The sequence below is a fragment of the Jatropha curcas genome, chromosome 1 (genome assembly GCF_041381405.1).
Source record: "Jatropha curcas cultivar XTBG-Jc1 chromosome 1, XTBG_Jcur_1.0, whole genome shotgun sequence".
NCBI lineage: Eukaryota > Viridiplantae > Streptophyta > Magnoliopsida > Malpighiales > Euphorbiaceae > Jatropha > Jatropha curcas.
The window spans coordinates 422,847-441,793 of NC_143151.1; the positions used below are offsets into that span (position 1 = coordinate 422,847).

Here is an 18,947-nt window from a genome sequence, read left to right on the forward strand (position 1 = left end):
TTTTTGCTCCTGTAGCAAGAATAGAAACTGTTAGAACTATTCTTGCTTATGCAGCTCAAAAACAGTGGAAAGTTCACCACCTGGATGTGAAGACTGCGTTCTTAAACGGAGAGTTAGAAGAAGAGGTGTATGTGAGTCAGCCAGATGGTTTTGTCGACAAAACAAATCCACAAAAAGTCCTGCGGTTACACAAGGCATTATACGGCTTAAAACAGGCACCTAGGGCCTGGAACACCAAGTTAGATCATAGCTTAAAGTCATTTGGTTTTCATAGGTGTCCTTTTGAGCATGCTCTTTATATGAAAAAGGAAGAGGATGACATTACTGTTGTGGGAGTTTATGTCGACGACTTAATTCTCACCGGCTCAAATGGAAAACATATTGAAAGTTTTAAACAAGAGATGATGAGGATGTTCGAGATGAGTGACTTGGGGCTGCTGAGTTATTATCTTGGGATTGAGGTAAAACAAACTCCAGATTGTATATCTCTTTGTCAAGCAGGTTATGCGAGCAAGATTCTTGAAAAAACAGGGATGCTAAATTGCAACAGCAGCCGTGTTCCAATGGAGCCGAAATGTAAGCTAAAAAAACAAGATGGTGAACCATTTGTTGATGCCACTGAATACAGAAGAATTATTGGCAGCTTGAGGTACTTGGTAAACACACGTCCTGATCTTGGATACTCCGTTGGTGTTGTCAGCCGATACATGGACACACCAACGGTGACACATATGAATGCTGTGAAATAGATACTGAGGTATGTGAGAGGCACTATTGGAATGGGAATTGTCTACAAAAAGAATCAAGAAAAAGAAGAACTTGTAGGCTTTAGTGCTAGTGACCTTGTAGGAGATACGGATGACAGGAAGAGTACTTCAGGGATTATTTTTTTCTTTGCAGAAAGTCCAATCACATGGATCTCACACAAGCAGAGAATTGTTGCGTTGTCTTCTTGTGAAGCCGAGTACATAGCAGCAACAGGTGGAGCTTGTCAAGGGATATGGCTGACAAAGATAATTGCAGAATTGGGAGGTGATGATAAAGTCAAACCAGTGTTGAAGGTTGACAACAAATCAGCTATATCACTAGCCAATAATCCGGTTTTTCACGATAGGAGCAAGCATATTGACACAAGATTTCATTTTATTCGTGATTGTGTTCAACATGGAGATATACAGCTTGAATATGTAAAGACTGAAGTACAGGTTGCTGATTTGTTAACAAAGTCGTTAGCACGGCAGAGGTTCAATGAGCTGAGAGATAGAATTGGTGTTAAACAAGTTTAAGGGGGTGATTGTAGTAGTTAAACTTGTTTTAAATTTGTTTTATTTATTTTTTCTTATTATTGCTTGGTCAATAGTTAGTGCCTATTTCGTAGGAGTAATTGCTGTTAGTGCAGATATGGAACAAATCTGTTGTAACAGATTACTGTTAATTCTTATATATATATTGCTGTGTATTTTAGAGGTAACTATGCAGAATAATAATAGAAGCAAACTTCTTCCTCTATTCTGGTGTGTTGTTCTCAAAATTTCTGTTGGTTTTTCTTTTGTGCAATCTGATATTCTAACAAAATTCACACGGATTAAACTGCCAAACCCTGCTATGATTATCAAGGCTGTTAAAGTTACAGCTACAGCTATTGATGCAAGTGTTGTTGACAATTTTTGGAGGTATTTTGTTAAAGTCATTTAGATTTTGTTGTATTTTGTTGAAATCAAGAGGTAGGTGAACTACCTTGCTTTTAGGTAGGTTTGGTGAACAACCTTCCTTGACTTATGGAAGGTTGGTGAACAAACTTTAGACTAGCTCTACTATAAATGTTTACATTATGCTGTAATGGAATTAATAAGAAATTAATTGTTTTCTTCACACTCACAAAATCTGCAACTTTTTCTTTTTCTGCAGAATTTCCTTCTCTTCCTTAATTTTCTGCTCTTCTAAACCAACAAGTGGTATCAGAGCAACCTTGATCTCAAAGGGATGTGTGTGTGTTTGAGTGAAAGTCATAGAGAAAGCCACCAAATAAACCAGAATTTGTGAAGTTTTTCTGTTTATTTGCTTTTCCTCAAATGGCTTCCAGCAGCATGTCTCTTTCACCACCTCATTTTAATGGGGAAAACTATCATGTTTGGGCTGTGAAGATGAGAGTTTATTTCAAGGGGCTTGCATTATGGCAGTATGTGGAGGAAAACAGAGTACCTCCACCTCTTAATCAAAATCCAACCCTTCAGCAGATTAGACAACATGAAGAAGAGGTTGCTAAGGCTCCAAAAGTTCTGTCCTATATCCATGCAGCTGTTGCAGATCCTATCTTCACCAAGATTATGACATGTGAGACAGCACATGAAGCTTGGGAGAAGTTAAAAATTGAGTATCATGGATCTGAAAAAACTAGACAGATGCAGATATTCAATTTAAGAAAAGAATTTGAAATGTTGAAAATGAAGGAAAATGAAAAGGTGAAAGATTATGTTAATAGAGTTATGAAAATTGTAAACCAAATTCGATTGCTGGGAGAAGAGTTAGAAGAGAAGAGAATTGTGGAGAAAGTTATGGTGACTCTCCCTGAAAAATTTGAAGCCAAGATTTCTTCTCTTGAAGAAACTTGGCACATGTCACAAATATCCTTGAATGTGCTTTCAAATGCTCTACAAGCTGTAGAACAAAGAAAAGCTTATAGGGAAGAAGAAACCATTGGAGAGAAGGCTCTTGTTGTGACTCATAAAACAAAAATGCAAGAAGGAGGTTCAAGAGGCCAGCAAACTGACAGAAAACCAAAAATGAAGAAGAATTTCAGAAAAAATTGGAGGAAGGACAGATTTCCACCTTGTCCACATTGCAAAAAAAACAAACCACACTGAGAACTACTGCTGGTTCAGACCTGCAGCTCAATGTAAGGTGTGTAAGCAATTTGGTCACACCGAGAAAGTTTGTTCTACAAACCAGAATCAGCAAACACAAGCCCATCATCATGCACAAGTCACCGAAAATTCTGAAAAGTATGAAGAACAACTATTTGCAGTAAATGAAATTGAAAAATGTGGTGTCTCAATTGAAGCTAAAGAAGCATGGCTTGTTGATAGTGGCTGCACTAACCACATGACACCAAACTTGGTGAATTTCGATAGCTTGGATACAACCTATTCTTCAAAAGTCAGACTTGGAGATGGTAGGCTTGTTGATGTCAAAGGCAAAGGAGATGTGATTGTACAAACTCCTTCAGGTACAAAGCTTGTTTCCGATGTTCTTTACGTACCGGAACTAAATCAAAGCTTGTTTTCGGTTGGTCAATTGCTGGATAAGAATTACAGTTTGCTATTTAAAGATAAAACTTGTGAAATAAGTGATCCTTCTGGCTCAAAGTTATTTGCTGTCAAAATGAAACGGAGAAGCTTTCCTCTAAATTTAAGAGACTTCAAAGAAGAATCTTGCTTGAGTCATAAAGAAGAATCTGATTTGTGGCATAAGAGACTTGGTCACACCAATCTCAATTCATTAAAATTGCTACAATCCAAGAAGTTAGTTGCTGATTTGCCATCTATAGTTGAAGAAGACAGCAGTATATGTGAAATATGTCAGTTAGGCAAACTCAGCCAAACACCATTTCCATCTGATCAAGCATGGAGAGCTTCTATGAAACTTGAATTAATACACACTGATGTGTGTGGCCCTATGAGTGTCTCATCTTACAATGGCAGCAAGTATTTTCTATTGTTTATTGATGACTACACCAGATTCTGCTGGGTATATTTCCTCCAATTCAAATCTGAAGTTTTCAAAATGTTCTTGAAGTTTAAATCAATGGTAGAGAATCAAGCTGGCTCCCCAATCAAGATTTTAAGATCTGATAATGGGGCTGAATTTACATCCAATCAATTCAAGCAATATTTGCAAGAAGCTGGCATTCACCATCAATTAACAGTAGCTTACACACCTCAACAAAATGGTGTAAGTGAAAGAAAGAATCGATCTGTGATGAATATGGCGAGATGTCTCTTGTTTGAGAAAAATCTACCCAAAGTTCTTTGGGCTGAAGCTGTAAACACTGCTGTATATCTTCAAAATCGGCTTCCAACCAAAGCTATTGATGGAAAAACTCCTTTCGAAAGCTGGTTTGGAGTTACACCATCGGTTGGTCATCTCAAAATCTTTGGAAGCATATGTTATTCATTTATTCCAAATGCAAAAAGAGGGAAATTGGATCAACGACCTGAAAAAGGAATTTTAGTAGGCTACAGCAGTGAATCCAAAGCCTACAGAATTTTGAATCCTGTTACTAAACAGGTGTATGTCAGCAGGAGTGTCAAATTCGATGAGAAAGGTGAATGGGATTGGAGTAAAATGGAACCAGAAAATTCTAAATCAATTCTTGATTTTCAGCAAGAGCAAGAACTTCCAGTTGACAATGAAGAAGAATCAAATGAAGATGATTATGCAATTAGAGGAACTAGATCCCTAGAGGAAATTTACAGCAGATGTAATGTTGTCTCACTTGAACCAACTCAGGTGGATGAAGCCTTAAAATTGCCTGAGTGGAGAGCTGCCATGGAGGAGGAGTTGAAGATGATTATGAAGAACGAAACATGGATTTTAGTTCCTAGACCATTGAATAAGCAAGTAATTGGAACTAAATGGGTATTCAAATTGAAATTAAATTTGTAACATCCTCTTGAGTTGAGTCGGGTTGAACCAAACCTGGTTGGGGTAGAATGGATGATAAGTGGACTTATTTGCATGGAAAGTTTAGGCCTTGTTTGCAGCCAAACATACAGTGTGGGTATTAAGTTGTGTCTTTGTACACTTGAGGTACCAAGTAGATATGTTACACAGCCAAATCACTTTTTCTAGAGTCTACCCGTTCCTATCATTTTCACTTTCCTATTTTCACGTTTTTCATTTTCTTCTTACGTTTCCCTTCCATTTCCTTGCACTTTTCATGCAAGTTACGCAGTAAGTCCACTCCAAGTAAGTAGAATTCCTTGAAGTTATATGTTATCCACTCTTTAATTGAGTTATATTGGAGATGAGTTATGAGAATTCTTGTGTATAGGAGAAGAAAGTTCAAAGGTAGCAGAAAAGAGAAGTTAAAACAGAGCCCCAGCTTTGTGGCAAGACAGGTTTGATATCTCTTGTTATTTCCCATGTTCTTTGCATGAAAAATTGTGTGGAGTGTTGCTCATGAGATGATATGTTGCTTGTTGTTGGGTGGAAGTACTGGAAATGATGTGAAAACAGGGGATGAATATATGAAGCGGAAACAGAGTTTGCTGGAAATGTTACCAGCAACTTCATCTTGATTTTGAACCCATATAATGATGGAATTAGGAATTGTCATAGAAGAGTTATTTGTTCCTTTCTGTGTTAGCTTTACATGGGCTTTTGAATCATTTAATTTGAAGTTGTATATTGAGAGTTATGGCCAAAAGAATACAGACTGCACAGAATCACGTCGCGCGCTCGCGCATACTGGAAAGCAAGTCGCGCTCGCGATTTCCTATTGCGCGCTCGCGACTTGAGTCAGGTAGCTCTCTGACTCTCAATTGCACAACTCGCGCTCGCGAGGATCACATGCGCGGTCGCGACTTTGGCCAAAAACTCTCTGACTCTCAAATGGCACAACTCGCGCTCGCGACTTTCACATGCGCGGTCGCGACTTTGGCCAGAAGCTCTCTGACTCTCAGTGTGCGCATCTCACGCTCGCGAATCACACAAGCGCGCTCGCGACTTCATCTCGCGCTCGCGACTTGTGCTGCGCGGTCGCGACTTCAGCCAGAAACACACTGACTCTCAGGATGCACAAGTCGCGCTCGCGACTTTCACATACGCGGTCGCGACTTGTGCTGTGACACTCTTTTGCCTTTCATTTGCTATGTAATCACATTCCTTTGCTCAACATACATGCATCCAATCATTTTACAACAAAAATACAACATAAGAACATGGATTAAATCAACATACAAGCATTCATACGATGTGAAATCAAATCAATATGATGAACGATGACGTTGTGAAACCATTTATGTGCTATTGTGTTACATTGTTGACATGCTAATCTTAAGCTCCATTGAGGTTAGGTAGAAACCATGTAGATAAGGCTATGTCGTGACATAGAATAGCAGATCTGCGCCCCATACAGTTTGGGACTCCGGCTACAGGCCGTTGAGTGGATATGATTAAACCGTGCGGTGCGAATCCGGTTAGGGGCACCAAAACGGACAATATTGGCATAGGCGAATCCGGTTAGGGGCCTATAGCATACAGTTTTACCCAGTTTCATACAGTTTATCTTATCACTTCGGTTTCACTATAACCTTATGGAGCCATTCAGATATCTTGACATAACATTTCATGAATTATACAGGATTATAAACAGTACAAAAGGTAATCAAGATATCATGAAAGTATCATAATGTGTGAGCTTATATGTGCCATATATGTTTCCATGGTTCTTTCTATATATGTATGTGTTTAATTGTTTCTTTAATTGTTGAGATATCCACTGAGCATTATTTGCTCAGCGAGTTACCTGTTTAACTCGCAGGTTTTGAGACTGGTCCATAGAGAGTCCGCGTACAACTGCTGCAGTTCATCTGTAGAAGACTCGGTCTTCAGGGTAGAAACTCATTTTGTTTTTCTTTTTATGGCATGTACAGGGCACACAGTTGGGCCCATTTCATTTTGTAAACTTGTATCATGTTTTGTAAATATAAATTACATTATTTTTGGAAACAGTACCAGCATGTTATGATATTCAATATACAGTATGTTTTCAGCATGTCAGACCATACAGTCAACCAGTTTTGTAACATCTCGACTCGGTTCATTCGGGTTATCGGGTGGACCGGGAAGGGGTGTTACAAATTTTGGTATCAGAGCCCTAGGTTTAATTTCCCCGGGCTTGAATGCATAAGTCAGTATATGTACATGCCATGACTACCCTGATGAACTAAGCAGTTGTTATTATTTTAGGAGGATGTCTCAGGAAGGTGAAAGTGAGTCACACGCCTCCAGAGCAGTGGAGGGTGAGGCTCCAGCAGCACCAGGTCAAGCTAGAACAGTGGAGGGTGAGGCTTCAAGAGCACTAGGTCAAGAGGTGCTGTTAAAGCAACTTGCAGACACTTTTAGACAAATTGCAGGAGTGATGCCTCAAGCACCCGTAATAGTAGAAAGAGAGAGAAAGCCCCCACTGGAGAAGCTGAGAAAATATGGTGCAAAGGAATTTAAAGCTAGAAAAGATGATAGCCCAGAGCTTGCTGAGTATTGGTTAGATGGGACATCGAGAGTCCTAGAACAATTGCAGTGTACAGCAGAAGACAAGTTGATTTGTGCCACTTCATTGCTGATAGAGGAGGCATATACATGGTGGACCACTGTGCAACAGAGAGTAACAGCAGATCAGCGTACTTGGCAATTCTTCTTGGATGAATTCAAGAAGAAGTTCATTACCGAGGCTTACCTAGATGCGAGAAGGAAAGAATTCTTATACCTGCGACAGAACAGAATGTCTGTAGCTGAATACGAAAGAGAATTTACTAGACTCAGCAGGTATGGTAAGCAGATAGTGGCTACAGAAGCCGAAAGGTGTAAGAAGTTTCAAGAAGGCTTGAATGATGAGATTCAGATGGGAGTGGTAGCTTCCAGATTCAGAGAATTCTCAGCCTTGGTAGAGGCAGCTCAAGAGATAGAGCGAATACAGGTCAATCAGCGTTCTAGACGCCAGCGGTCTCAGCAGAGAAGAGACCAGACTCAGAGTGCACCCAATATATCCCAGTCAGAAAGCAAGAGATTCAGAAGTGCAAGTAGTTCATCTGGTTCTAGGCCTCCTTTTAGTCAAGGCTTAGTCAGGGGCACTAATATGCCAGCAGCATCAGTGGTGGCTAGTTCTACCAGTGGGAGTCGAGGTTCAGGCAGAGGTTCTGGTAGAGGCACTGGTAGAGGTGCAGAGTCAGCCGGTTATACTTCGTCACCTTGTGAGCACTGTGGCAGACGACATGGTGGAGATTGTTGGTTGGTGACCGGTAAATGTTGGACATGCGGAGCATCAGACCATCAGAAGAAAGACTGTCCGAAGAAGGCAAGAGTTCCTACCCAGTTCATAGCAGGTAGAGGTAGAGGTGAGCCTTCCGGAGTGCAGAGACAGCAATCAGAGACTGTAGACAGACCCGATACCAGGGGTCCAGCCAGGGTTTATGCTATGCGAGCCAGAGAAGAGGAGGAAGCTCCAGATGTCATAGTTGGTGAGTTTTCTTTATTTGAGCATGTAGTTTATGCTTTGATTGATCCTGGCTCATCTCATTCATACATTAGTGTGCCTACACCCTGGGTTAAAGGGTTAGCGGTTGCACATGTGGGTCAGGGTATGTTGGTTACCAATCCATTAGGAGATGTAGTAACAACTCATACAGTGATCACAGACTGTCCAATTGTTATTCATGGAAAGGAATTTCCAGGAGCTCTTATGGAGTTGCCATTTAGAGAATTTGATGTTATTTTGGGTATGGATTGGCTATCTAGACATAATGCTCTAGTTGATTGTGCAAAGAAAAGGGTGACATTATCTACACCAGCAGGGGAAGAGATTACAGTAGTCGGGAAGCGGCGAGAGTTTTTGAGTAATGTGATATCAGCCATGGCAGCAAAGAGATTAATTCAGAAGGGTTGTGAAGCATACTTGGTATGTGCGTTACAAATAGAGAAAGAAAAGTTGAAAGTGGAACATATACCAACAGTATGTGATTATCCAGATGTGTTTCCAGATGAGTTACCAGGGTTACCACCAAGAAGGGAAGTAGAGTTTACCATCGATGTCTTTCCTGGATCAGCACCGGTATCAATTGCACCTTACAGAATGGCACCAGCAGAGTTAAAAGAGTTAAAGATTCAGCTGCAGGAGTTATTGGATAAAGGCTTTATCAGACCGAGTGTATCACCTTGGGGAGCACCGGTCTTATTCGTTAAGAAGAAAGATGGATCATTCAGACTATGCATTGATTACAGACAGCTGAATAAGCTGACAATCAAGAATAAGTATCCATTGCCTCGCATCGACGATTTGTTTGATCAGTTAAAAGGTGCAAGTATATTTTCTAAGATTGACCTCAGATCAGGATACCATCAGGTGCGGATAAAGGAAGAAGATATCGCTAAGACTGCATTCAGGACCCGATATGGTCACTATGAATTTTTAGTAATGCCATTCGGTCTCACAAATGCACCAGCGGTTTTCATGGATCTCATGAACCGCGTATTTCATTCATACCTGGATCAGTTTGTGGTGGTGTTTATAGATGACATTTTGGTTTATTCCAGAGACAGGGCAGAACATGATAAGCATTTACGGATTGTACTTCAGACTTTGAGAGATAAACAGCTATATGCTAAGCTCAGTAAATGTGAGTTTTGGCTAGAAGAAGTTTCTTTTTTAGGACATGTGGTGTCATCAGAGGGTATCAGAGTGGATCCTAAGAAGATTGAAGCTATTATTGATTGGAGACCACCCAGGAATGTCACAGAAGTTCGAAGTTTTCTGGGTTTAGCCGGTTATTACAGAAGGTTCGTAAAGGGATTCTCCATCATCGCATCACCTTTAACAAGATTATTGAAGAAAGAGGTTGTATTCCATTGGGATAATAGATGTCAGCAGAGTTTTGACACTTTGAAGAGAACGTTGACTGAAGCACCAGTGTTAACTCAGCCAGTGTCAGGTAAAGACTTTGAGATTTACAGTGATGCCTCTCATACTGGGTTAGGATGTGTACTCATGCAAGATAGGAAAGTGGTCGCCTATGTATCCAGACAATTGAAGCCACATGAATTGAATTATCCAACCCATGATTTAGAACTAGCAGCCATTGTTCTAGCATTTAAAGTATGGCGGCATTATTTGTATGGTGAAAAGTGTTACATTTACACAGATCATCAGAGTTTAAAGTACTTACCAACACAGAAGGACTTGAATTCAAGACAACGGAAGTGGATGCAAATTCTGGCTAATTATGATTATGTTATTAATTACCATCCGGGCAAAGCTAATGTAGTAGCTGATGCCCTTAGCCGGAAATCCTTGTATGCTTTGAGCTTAATGAGAATCATCATGGAGTTGCAACAGCAGGGAGTTATTCTAGCACAGATGCAAGTCCAGCCATCTTGGATTCAGGAAGTTGCAGAAGCACAAAAGAAAGATGCACAAATAGCACTATGGGTTAAACAAGTACAGGAAGATCATGGTGGGAAATTCAGATTGGATAATAATGGAGTCTTATTCTATGAAGACAGAGTTGTTGTTCCACAGACAGGTGAGATCAGACAAAAGATTTTGCATGAAGCTCATAACGGTCTATATACAATGCATCCAGGTAGTACCAAGATGTATCAAGATTTGAAGACAGGCTATTGGTGGCCGGGCATGAAGAGAGACATCGGAGATGTTGTAACAAGATGTTTAACATGTCAACAAGTAAAAGCAGAACATCAACTACCATCCGGGTTACTTCATCCAATAACAGTGCCAACATGGAAATGGGATCAGATCACGATGGACTTTGTTACTGGCTTACCTCAAACACAGCGGAAGCATGATGCAGTATGGGTAATTGTGGACAGATTAACCAAGTCAGCTCACTTTCTACCAGTCAAGACGGACTATTCTCTCGACAAGTTAGCAGAAATTTATGTTAGTGAGATAGTTCGACTACATGGAGTTCCATCATCCATTATCTCTGATCGTGATCCAAGGTTTACATCGAAGTTCTGGGGTAAACTTCAAGAGGCATTAGGAACGAAACTGCATTTCAGCACTGCATTTCATCCGCAGACAGATGGGCAATCAGAGAGAGTGATTCAAATCCTGGAAGACATGTTGAGATCATGTGTTATTGAATTTGAAGGCAGTTGGGACAAATATGTATCTCTCATGGAGTTTGCCTACAACAACAGCTATCAAGCGAGCATCATGATGGCACCCTATGAAGCATTGTATGGTAGAAGATGCAGAACACCTGTATGTTGGACAGAACTTAGTGAGAAGAAGATTTTGGGTCCAGATTTGGTGAGAGACACAGAAGAGAAAGTAGAAACCATCAGAAGACGGCTGAAGGAAGCAAGTGATCGACAGAAATCCTATGCGGATTTAAAGAGAAAGGATATTGAGTATTCGGTTGGGGATAAAGTATTTCTGAAAGTTGCACCATGGAAAAAGATCTTAAGGTTTGGACAAAAGGGTAAGCTTAGCCCTAGGTTCATTGGTCCATACGAGATTGTTGAACGCGTAGGACCATTAGCCTATCGCCTAGCATTACCTCCAACCTTAGATCGAATCCATAATGTATTTCATGTATCCATGTTAAGGAGATACAGATCAGATCCCTCACATGTGTTATCAGCGGAAGAGATTGATATTCAGCCGGATCTCACGTATGAAGAAGAACCAGTTCAGATCCTAGCCAAAGAAACTAAAGAATTGCGGAACAAGAAAATAGCATTGGTGAAAGTTCTTTGGAGGAATCATAAGACAGAAGAAGCAACTTGGGAATCAGAAGAAACCATGCGACAACAATATCCGCATTTGTTTACAACAGGTAAACTTCGGGACGAAGTTTTTATTTAGAAGGGGAGAACTGTAACATCCTCTTGAGTTGAGTCGGGTTGAACCAAACCTGGTTGGGGTAGAATGGATGATAAGTGGACTTATTTGCATGGAAAGTTTAGGCCTTGTTTGCAGCCAAACATACAGTGTGGGTATTAAGTTGTGTCTTTGTACACTTGAGGTACCAAGTAGATATGTTACACAGCCAAATCACTTTTTCTAGAGTCTACCCGTTCCTATCATTTTCACTTTCCTATTTTCACGTTTTTCATTTTCTTCTTACGTTTCCCTTCCATTTCCTTGCACTTTTCATGCAAGTTACGCAGTAAGTCCACTCCAAGTAAGTAGAATTCCTTGAAGTTATATGTTATCCACTCTTTAATTGAGTTATATTGGAGATGAGTTATGAGAATTCTTGTGTATAGGAGAAGAAAGTTCAAAGGTAGCAGAAAAGAGAAGTTAAAACAGAGCCCCAGCTTTGTGGCAAGACAGGTTTGATATCTCTTGTTATTTCCCATGTTCTTTGCATGAAAAATTGTGTGGAGTGTTGCTCATGAGATGATATGTTGCTTGTTGTTGGGTGGAAGTACTGGAAATGATGTGAAAACAGGGGATGAATATATGAAGCGGAAACAGAGTTTGCTGGAAATGTTACTAGCAACTTCATCTTGATTTTGAACCCATATAATGATGGAATTAGGAATTGTCATAGAAGAGTTATTTGTTCCTTTCTGTGTTAGCTTTACATGGGCTTTTGAATCATTCAATTTGAGTTGTATATTGAGAGTTATGGCCAAAAGAATACAGACTGCACAGAATCACGTCGCGCGCTCGCGCATACTGGAAAGCAAGTCGCGCTCGCGATTTCCTATTGCGCGCTCGCGACTTGAGTCAGGTAGCTCTCTGACTCTCAATTGCACAACTCGCGCTCGCGAGGATCACATGCGCGGTCGCGACTTTGGCCAAAAACTCTCTGACTCTCAAATGGCACAACTCGCGCTCGCGACTTTCACATGCGCGGTCGCGACTTTGGCCAGAAGCTCTCTGACTCTCAGTGTGCGCATCTCGCGCTCGCGAATCACACAAGCGCGCTCGCGACTTCATCTCGCGCTCGCGACTTGTGCTGCGCGGTCGCGACTTCAGCCAGAAACACACTGACTCTCAGGATGCACAAGTCGCGCTCGCGACTTTCACATACGCGGTCGCGACTTGTGCTGTGACACTCTTTTGCCTTTCATTTGCTATGTAATCACATTCCTTTGCTCAACATGCATGCATCCAATCATTTTACAACAAAAATACAACATAAGAACATGGATTAAATCAACATACAAGCATTCATACGATGTGAAATCAAATCAATATGATGAACGATGACATTGTGAAACCATTTATGTGCTATTGTGTTACATTGTTGACATGCTAATCTTAAGCTCCATTGAGGTTAGGTAGAAACCATGTAGATAAGGCTATGTCGCGATATAGAATAGCAGATCTGCGCCCCATACAGTTTGGGACTCCGGCTACAGGCCGTTGAGTGGATATGATTAAACCATGCGGTGCGAATCCGGTTAGGGGCACCAAAACGGACAATATTGGCATAGGCGAATCCGGTTAGGGGCCTATAGCATACAGTTTTACCCAGTTTCATACAGTTTATCTTATCACTTCGGTTTCACTATAACCTTATGGAGCCATTCAGATATCTTGACATAACATTTCATGAATTATACAGGATTATAAACAGTACAAAAGGTAATCAAGATATCATGAAAGTATCATAATGTGTGAGCTTATATGTGCCATATATGTTTCCATGGTTCTTTCTATATATGTATGTGTTTAATTGTTTCTTTAATTGTTGAGATATCCACTGAGCATTATTTGCTCAGCGAGTTACCTGTTTAACTCGCAGGTTTTGAGACTGGTCCATAGAGAGTCCGCGTACAACTGCTGCAGTTCATCTGTAGAAGACTCGGTCTTCAGGGTAGAAACTCATTTTGTTTTTCTTTTTATGGCATGTACAGGGCACACAGTTGGGCCCATTTCATTTTGTAAACTTGTATCATGTTTTGTAAATATAAATTACATTATTTTTGGAAACAGTACCAGCATGTTATGATATTCAATATACAGTATGTTTTCAGCATGTCAGACCATACAGTCAACCAGTTTTGTAACATCTCGACTCGGTTCATTCGGGTTATCGGGTGGACCGGGAAGGGGTGTTACAAAATTCTGATGGCTCCATCAATAAGCACAAAGCAAGATATGTTGTTAAAGGCTACGCTCAACAGCAAGGGGTTGATTTTACAGAAACCTTTGCACCAGTTGCAAGATTTGACACTATCAGATTGATTTTGGCACTAGCAGCAAGTGAAGGTTGGCAAGTCTTTCAATTGGATGTGAAATCAGCTTTCTTAAATGGTTCTTTGAAGGAAGAAGTGTATATTGAGCAGCCTGAAGGTTTTAATGATGGAAGCAATAGAGTGTGTTTGTTGAAGAAAGCACTCTATGGTTTAAAACAGGCCCCAAGGGCCTGGTATGCCAAGATTGATCATTACTTGCTGAATTTGGGTTTTAAACGAAGCTTGAATGAGGCAACACTTTACGTAACTCAACAAGGAAGTGATGTGCTTATCGTTTCTGTGTATGTTGATGATCTACTTGTCACAGGTAACAATTTACAATTAATTCAAGAATTCAGATTGAAGATGCAGCAGGTTTTTGAGATGAATGATCTTGGCTTAATGTGCTATTTCCTTGGGATTGAAATTGCTCAAGATGAGCAAGGGATTTTTATTTCACAAAAGAAATTTGCTTGGGAGCTGCTTAAAAGGTTTGAACTTAGCAAATGCAAACCAGTGAGTACACCTACAGCCCATGGAATAAAATTGCAAAAGGATGATGGTTCTCACTCTATAGATGCTTCAACTTATAGGAGCATGGTTGGTTCTTTGCTGTATTTATCTGTAACAAGACCAGATATCATGTTTGCAACAAATTTACTGTCGAGATTCATGAATTCTCCAACTGAAAACCATCTTACAGCAGCCAAACGAGTTCTGAGATATGTGCGAGGAACTGCTGAATTTGGTTTGTTTTATAGAAGATTAAATGGTGTGAAGTTGTTGGGGTTCTCAGACAGTGATTGGGCTGGTTCATTGGACGATATGAAGAGCACTACTGGTTTTTGTTTTTCACTTGGTTCTGCTGTCATTTGCTGGGAAACAAGAAAGCAAGCTTCAGTTGCTCAATCAACTGCAGAAGCAGAGTATGTTGCAGCATCTGCTGCTGTAAACCAAGCTATATGGTTGAGAAAGGTATTAGTTGATCTGAATTTTCAGCAAGAAAATCCAACTAAAATACTTTGTGACAACAAATCAGCTGTTGCTATGGTTAAAAATCCAATCTTCCATGGAAAAACCAAGCATATCAAAATCAAGTATCATGCAATTCGTGAAGCTGAAAAGGAAAATGAAATTCAGATTATTCATTGCAATTCTGAAGACCAAACAGCAGATATTTTCACCAAGGCATTGCAAAAACCAAGATTTGAATTTCTTAGGAATAGACTTGGTGTTTGTCTCAACTCTTGCATCAAGGAGGAGTGTTAAAGTTACAGCTACAGCTATTGATGCAAGTGTTGTTGACAATTTTTGGAGGTATTTTGTTAAAGTCATTTAGATTTTGTTGTATTTTGTTGAAATCAAGAGGTAGGTGAACTACCTTGCTTTTAGGTAGGTTTGGTGAACAACCTTCCTTGACTTATGGAAGGTTGGTGAACAAACTTTAGACTAGCTCTACTATAAATGTTTACATTATGCTGTAATGGAATTAATAAGAAATTAATTGTTTTCTTCACACTCACAAAATCTGCAGCTTTTTCTTTTTCTGTAGAGTTTCCTTCTCTTCCTTAATTTTCTGCTCTTCTAAACCAACAAAGGCTTGAGAGTTGAATGTTTAGTGTTGTAAGATTTCGCGGTAGCGGTGTCTGACAGCATCCACGGCCTGAGCAAGAACCTTCTAGAGTAACATTACTGTCACACAACGAAATACAGCCGCTACCAAAACTCGCTTCGTCATCTTCCATTAAGGCTACAGTATCGCAACCAACTACTGTGAACTTGTTCCGAGTATCAGAGAACCGAAATGGCTGGCCGCTTTGCATTCTAATATATTGACTAAAATTGTACGTTATTCCTGTCTTGTTGTAGCAATTGTTTGCTGATTCAATTCCCACGGAGATGGTTCCTTCTTCTATTGATATATTGTGAATAGGCATGTTTCGCCCAAAAAATAGACTCGGAGGATCATCACTTACATTGCAAGTAAAGATAAAATGCTTGTTTAGCGCGCAATTGTAGGGATTAGAAATTCCAGATGTGAAGTTGATTCCAAATGGGTATGGAACAAGAACGTCCCCACATCTTTCAGGACAACTAGAAGAAATTACATCTATAGATGTTGCGGGTTGGGAGATGAATGTCAATATCACAAACCAGAAAGGTAACATATTTTTCTTTCTCAGATTTCTCAATTACACAATCTAAAGAAATTTAAAGGAAAGGTGGAAAGGTCTTAGCTATGTATGTGGAAAATAAGAAGAAGAGTTGACCAAGTAAATTTCTGTCTGCTTGCCAGCTTCAGTCATTTTTACCTGTTGATGTTGATATGTAAGACAGACTTATATTCACCAATGAAATTATTGAAATATTTTTAAATATTATTAAATTTTCAAGATTGAAAATTCAATGGAATTTTGGAAAATATATTTATAATATCAAGTGATGGCTCAACTGGCACCGCAGGCTAGACATGTGAGAAGAGCTCTCGAATTCGATTTCCACTAAATACACTTACAGTGAAAGGTGAAGAGATCTTACTGTGACTAAATTTCGAGCTGAATTAAGCTCTCCCTGAAAAATTGTTGTTGAGCATGAAATTCTACAGTATCACACACAAAATTCTACATTAGTACACGGATTGATACTGAATCTTTTTAACAAGTTGAAAGAAGCATTGATAGCTAACTATTGTGCTACGTTTTGACATGGTCAAGCACCAATAGTAAAATAGAAACAAACAACACAACCAAAACTTATATTCATTCACTAGTACTAGTATGTGTGTATTTTTAATGAATAAAAAAATCATAAAAAATCAAACTCTAAGTACTAGTACAAATGTTATATAATGAACACAATTTGTCTATTTATCTATACCATATATAAATGTGGGAATAGAGGGTAATAATGAGATTTTCGATATCGCTCTTAACGAAATTTAGAATATCTTAAAATAGCTTTAGTCATAGCTGATTCAAAAATTACATTTTATACTAATGAGTGTTTAGATGAGTGGTTTGACACTTTTTCCTTTTAGGTGAGGTCGAGTGTTCCATTCTCATGGATGGAGCAAAGAACACTTTATCCTTATAAAAAAGACTTTTAAATAATAAAAGTAAGACCTACAGGTTGTGGCTCATTTGGCACCGCAGGCAAGGCATGTGAGAAGAGCTCTCGGATTCGATTGCCACTAAATACACCTGCAGGGAAAGGTGAAGAGGCCTTACTGTGACTAAACACGATTCCCACTAAATACACTTGCAAGGAAAAGTGAAGAGGTCTAACATTGAGCCGAATTAGGCGGTCCCTAAAAAATTGTTGCTGAGCATTAAATTCTACACTATCACACATTGAATTCTACATTAGTATACAGATTGATACTGAATGTTTTTTTACAAGTTGAAAGATGCATTGATAGCTAACTATTGTACAACTTCTTGACATAGTCATGCAATAATACAAGTTAAATTGCATGAATATGGCCAGCTTTTTTATGGAGGAAGCACAAAGAAACAAAAATTATTTTTATGGCCAGATTTTGCAAGGAGTATTATTTGTCCATTTTGAAAAATTTTTATAATTAAAATATGTGAAAATTATTTTTTACCTTCCTAATTAATCAATTTTAAATTTTCTTGAAGCGACTCATAAAATAGACAAAATAAAAAAAGAAAATTATTTGTCTTTTACCTTCCTAATTAATCAATTGTTGCTGAGCATTAAATTCTACACTATCACACATTAAATTCTACATTACTATACGGATTGATACTGAATGTTTTTTTACAAGTTAGAAAGATGCATTGTAGCTAACTATTGTACTACGTTTTGACATAGTAAAGCACCAATAGTAAAATAGAAACAAACAACACAACCAAAACTTATATTTATTCACTAGTACTAATATATGTGTATTTTTAATGAATAAAAAAAAGTCATAGATCCAAATATTTTTTTAAATTTCAAAAATCATGGATGCATTTTTTATTGTTGAGAAAATTCATCATTTTTCATAAATATATATGTAAAATTCACCAAATCCCTTGATAACGAGAGCCGGTTCTCTTCTTTTTTTCCTCACCTAGATTGCGTCAAAATAACTAAATATTAATTAAATGATTAATCAAATAAATATTTCAATAATAACAATTATTAAAAAATAAATAAATTAAGCAACGTTTATTAACTATTCATTTTTTTTTTATACATGAAAAGTCTAATTGGCCTAAATAACATTGTGGACTACACAGAATGAGGCAACTTCCCCCTTTAAATAACATTTACCAAATATGCTATAACTTTTGTAGCAGAGAGAACTCGAACTTTCTATATCTTCTACAAAAGATAAGAAAACTAATCATACCACACTTGATTAGTTTTATTAACTATTCACTGACGTTAATATTAGTATTAGTATATGTAAATTGACCGGTTATTATAAGTCTTCATTGTGTTAATCAGAAACTAATGAGTTTTTTTCTTTTTAATTTTTAAATGGAAATTATGATGTCATTTCTAGTAGCAAAGACTTGGTCCATCAGTTGACTTAGCGTGCCAAGTTGGCCTTTTATTAGAAAATGAAAACGTTACGAATGATGTTTTAATTATTGTTTGATATTACTTGCAGTCAATTAATTGGATTTGACCCCTATAATTTATAAACATTCTCTCCTAAAGCAAAATGATATCCTAATTACATGACTACACACCTAAAATCATAACTAAATTCCAATAGCATTACAAAAATAGAAAAATAATTTTTATTATTCATAAAAATGTTAAAGCTAATTTTGTTATATATATTAAAATAAAATCCAGTTTAATTGATTCAAAATAAACTATATTTATTATATTTATTTACCAAATTTCTAACTCCATGAAGACAAAATTTATGAAAATAAGACATAATTAATGATCAAATTAAATCTAAAAAAAATCAATTTGCTATTCTTAACATCATAGAAACATTAACACAATTTATCTCTTATTACAAAACTACCTTAAACATCTCC

At 38.3% G+C, this 18,947-nt stretch overlaps 2 long non-coding RNA genes across 2 annotated transcripts; both read left to right on the forward strand.

Moving 5' to 3' along the window:
* The first annotated feature begins 4,968 nt into the window (after positions 1-4,968).
* Positions 4,969-6,734, forward strand: LOC149498722 (uncharacterized). The gene is made up of 2 exons (XR_016318478.1): positions 4,969-5,120; positions 6,545-6,734. It is a non-coding gene; the product is annotated as an uncharacterized LOC149498722 (long non-coding RNA).
* A 5,193-nt stretch (positions 6,735-11,927) lies between these two features.
* Positions 11,928-13,692, forward strand: LOC149498723 (uncharacterized). The gene is made up of 2 exons (XR_016318493.1): positions 11,928-12,079; positions 13,503-13,692. It is a non-coding gene; the product is annotated as an uncharacterized LOC149498723 (long non-coding RNA).
* Positions 13,693-18,947: the final 5,255 nt, after the last annotated feature.